Consider the following 4,635-nt stretch of genomic DNA (forward strand, 5'->3'; position numbering starts at 1 on the left):
TGTCTCTATATGGTGCCCAGACCCTGCTCACCACAGACACCTCACTGCAGACAGGAAGGAAATTGCGATCACAGCCTTCAGCAGCCTCCACACAGAACTGACCACGCTTTCTATGGGGGGGTTTGAATTGAAACTAATTTCAAAGTTTCCTGTAATCGTAATAATGCAGCCAGACAATGATTGGAAACACAAGGGTCAAAGTCCTGACTTGAAACCCATTGAGATGTCACAGCAGGACCTTAAACAGGCAGTTTGTGCTAGAAAGCCCTCCAATGTGTCTGAATTAAAGCAATTCTGCAAAGACCAATGTGCCGACATTCCTCCACTTCAACTGAGCTGCACTTATAGGAAGTGTTATAGGTTGCAGTTGCCATAACCAGTTACTAAGGTAATATACTGAGGTGTGAATGGTCACTTCTGAAACTAAAGGATGCTCTCCTTGCCTTATTTTACATATATGCACGAGGATCTGAAACCATTTAGTGGGACAAAAATGCAAAAAACAGAGCTCAGAAAGGGGCACAGAACAATACAGGGTAGAAGGTTTGGAATAGGTGTAATAGGTATAATGACCAAAGCACTGCAAACAGGAATAGGATATAGCCCAGGGATCAGCAGCATTCGGCTCTTTTACCGCCCTGTTGTAGCTCCACAGCAGAATTAGATTTGTAGGTAAAATAAATGAATTCTCCTTTGCAGTAAAATAAAACTCTGCTGATCATTTAAACACAGTTTGACAACAGATGTGGAGGCTGCTGGTCATCATAGCAAGGTAGCTAGTACCCAACGAAAAGGCAAAGAGGAAGAAGATGGTAAAATGGGCATAAAATATTGTGGCTCCCAAACTGGTTTGTTTTTTGGTGAAAGAAGAAAATGGATCTTTTTAACATCTGGGTTGCAACTCCTGTGATAGACTGATATTATGACTGTATTTGGAAAATGTAAATAAAAAATTGCTTAAAACAACTGTTTGCCTCGCCCCTTTAATAGGCCTACTACAAAATGAATGTCTGGCTACATCACTACTCTGCTTGTTAAAGGTCTTTTTGCAGTGTGCCTAAACCTCTTGCTTGTTCTGGTTTGCCAACTGATTTTATCATTATCTAATGCCACTTTTAAAAGATTATAACTTATGGGTTTTGACTGCAAGATCCCAGGCTCCTTACATACAAAGGCTTATCAGTCAGTAACTACAGGGGCTTCAATGCAAACTGGTTGAGCTATTCTTAGGTTATAGAAGTGTGTAATAAAACTTTGGGCGCCCTGGCAGGCCTGTGGCCTGTTAGAGGGTTAAAACAGCTTGATTTCTTACTTTCTTACTGACTGCAGGCCTCCACTGTGTATGACATACTCAAAGGCGTGGTCCATCCAACCACCCTCACAGCCATGGTTTCCAAAAAACCAGGAGCAGTTCACAAGCTGTTGCTTGCTCTAGTGCCTCGACAGCAAAGAATGATTGAAAAGAATGAAAACAGAGAGAAAGAAATGCTAAATGTTGTATTTCTACTTCAAAAGTATTAATGTAGTGGCTTCTTAAGTGAGCAGAGAAAGACAATAAATGCCAAAAAAGACACAAATACAGACAAATAAAGCTGGATATGTTTGAGTGGTGTACCTAGTGCCTCTTCAGTTCTGTATTGACTTTTTAGTACCTAATTTGAGATCTGAGCTTGCAGTAAATAAAGTAACTTGAAGGGGAAGAGACCTTTAAACATGAGGCCAAAGCACCCTTTAGCACATCGTAACGTCACAAAGACGTTCACTGAATAGCTGCCATTGGCTTTGCATGTTAGCTGTAGTGATTGTTAACTCATAATAATAAAATTGACATATTCAAATGTTCCTATTTTACTGTCGTTCAACTTCTGTCTTGGTTTATTAACATTAAGACAAACAATAATACACAAAAGTTTCTGCATCCCTGGTCAAATTGAGTGTATTTGCTGATTTTCTAAGTAAAAATAAGTTAAGCCATCAAAATCTCAGGCATATTACAAACTAAGGCTTATTAGTCAGTAACTACAGGGACGTCAGTGCAAACTAGTTGAGGTATTCTTAGGTTATAGAAGTGTGTAAAAAAAAAATTGCGGTCTGTTAGAGGGTTGAAACGCAGCTTGATTTCATACTTCTGTTTTCAGAGCAGCCACTCAGAAAGGAGATGTTTATGAAGCACTGAGAGCTTGAGATTGAGTAACTTTGTAATAGTAAAAAAAAAAAGGTTTTTGCTTGTTAGATTTTATCTAAAACTGTTACTAATTAATAAAGCAACTTCAACGTTTTACTGCACTAACGAGTTTTACAAGACTGAAAAATTATGATGCTGTGATTAATGTTGGTTGAACTTCTAGTTGTTGTTTCAATATTAATTCAGGGTGCAAAATTGATTGTGTCATCATTAGATTAGAAAGTTCATTCAGAGAAGTTAACTTTGATGCTTTAATGTTGATTTAACATTGATTAAAAGATTTTAAAAGACCTCCTGATGTGGGGCCTGGTTCAGTGTCTCAAATGTCTAAAAGCAGGCACACCAGATCTAACCTAAACCCACCCTTTCCTGAAAACTGCATCAAACCGGTATTGGGTTAAATATATGCACCACAGTTTAACACAGAGGAGCCACAAAACCACCAGATGCAAATGTTTTCAAGGACTCCCCCCCCTCTCTCTGTCTCTATCTCTTGCTCTTTTATTAGTGCTGTCATGTGAACAGGTCATGCTAAGCATGTTTAGGACAAAACATGACCTGACCTAGAAAGAAAACCACACTGACCACTGCAGGTTTTGCCTGATTTTGGTATGTGGTTAGCACCATGCTAACTGGAGGGGTATAAGCTTCCATTTCTTGTTAGCCACATAAGCTCCAGTGCTGAAACTAAAGAAGCAAACTACATGTCTTGGCTGTTTCTGTTTAGGGACAGAGGGTAAAACTGGGGAAGTTCGATTTTCTGTTGAACATTGATGTTAAATACAAATTATAACAGCCAGTTTCTGGTGTCCTTTGAGAATCACTGAATAAATAAGTAGGGTCTGTTAAGCTCATTTGCAGTAGGTGGTAGTAGGGCAGGCTGTAGTCACGTGGCCATGAACCGACAGTTGCAGTGAGACGACTGCCCTGATACACCTTTACTAGACAGTAATACACAAAGTGATGAGTCACTGGACTTAAGACTGAACAGTACAATCAGGCATGAGCATTTGTATTTGGGCAGGAATAAGAATGAGAAAACTGCATATTTTCATATTCTTACATGGAGAGAGAGAGAAAGAGAGGGCAGCACTACTCACAGGAGACCATGCTTTCACATCCTAGCAGTTTAAAAGTAAGCCCAATCATATGCTGTCTGTTAAATTTCCTGTAGAGTATAAGATTCTTCTCTTAACGTATAACTCATTAAATGGCCCTACAGTATCTTATGAATGGATTCAGTCATATGAACCCACACATATGCTCTGCACACAGAATAACGGCTTGCTGACAGTTTAGAAAAACCACAGCAGGTGGTCGAGCATTTTCCTACGTAGCCCCAGAATTGTGGAATTATCTCCTGACCATCTGTTCAGGACTCAGACGCACTCTCTACATTTAAAACTAGACTCAAAACTTTTCTGTTTGCACGAGCATTTTGCTAATATCAGTTGTTGCACTATTAACTCACTAATATCTCTCCACAAACTGACCTGTCCTGTTAATCTCTCTCTCTCTCTCTCTCCCTCCCTTTATTTGAGCCCCATAGTGACGTCTGCCTGAGTTGCCACATGGGAGCCACCAGACTTCCGTCTCTGTTGGCTGATCTGCACCATTTTGACCACCATGTATTTTCATGTTTTACAGAGCTGTGCAAACCTCACCTGCATGAACCGACCCTCCTGATGCTGCTGCATAAAATCAAACTAATCTAATTCACCATGGCTCCACCTGTTTTTCCATGCTTTGTACTGCAATATTTTATACTAATGATGTTTGCTACCCGGTGTCGACCAGAGGAGGATGGGATCCCCTTTTTGAGTCTTGGTTTATCTCAAGGTTTCTTCCACTTTCTCATGGGAAGTTTTTCCTGGCCTCTGTTGCCACTGATGTCTTGGATCTGGATTTTTCTTTGAAAGCTGCTTTGTGACAACACTTGCTTTAAAAGCGCTATATAAATAAACTTTGACCTGACTTAACTACAGGCGATGGGGGGATGGGGGTGGCTGGGTCATTGGCCCTCCCAAAACTAAAGAAGGTTGGCAATGTCACTGCAATCCTAATGCGCAGGTAGACATGAGCCATGGTACTGAAACTCCACAGAGCCGTCTGAAAACTACTGTGAAACTGTGTTTATCACACAGTCACAGGGTGAATTTTGTGTGGACTTCTTTCAGCTTGATCCTAAGCTTGAATAGCTGGCAACCCAAGCACACACATATACAGTGGGGCAAAAAAGTATTTAGTCAGCCACTGATTGTGCAAGTTCTCCTTCTTAGAAAGTCTGTCTTTTTGATCATAGGTACACTTCAACTATGAGAGACAAAATGAAAAAAAAAAATCCCGGATTTGTATTTTGTAGGATTATAGGATTTGTAAAGAATTTATTTGTTAATTATGGTGGAAAATAAGTATAGGGTCACCCACAAACAAGCAAGAATCCTGGCTCT

This window comes from Pygocentrus nattereri, chromosome 10, assembly GCF_015220715.1.
Source record: "Pygocentrus nattereri isolate fPygNat1 chromosome 10, fPygNat1.pri, whole genome shotgun sequence".
NCBI lineage: Eukaryota > Metazoa > Chordata > Actinopteri > Characiformes > Serrasalmidae > Pygocentrus > Pygocentrus nattereri.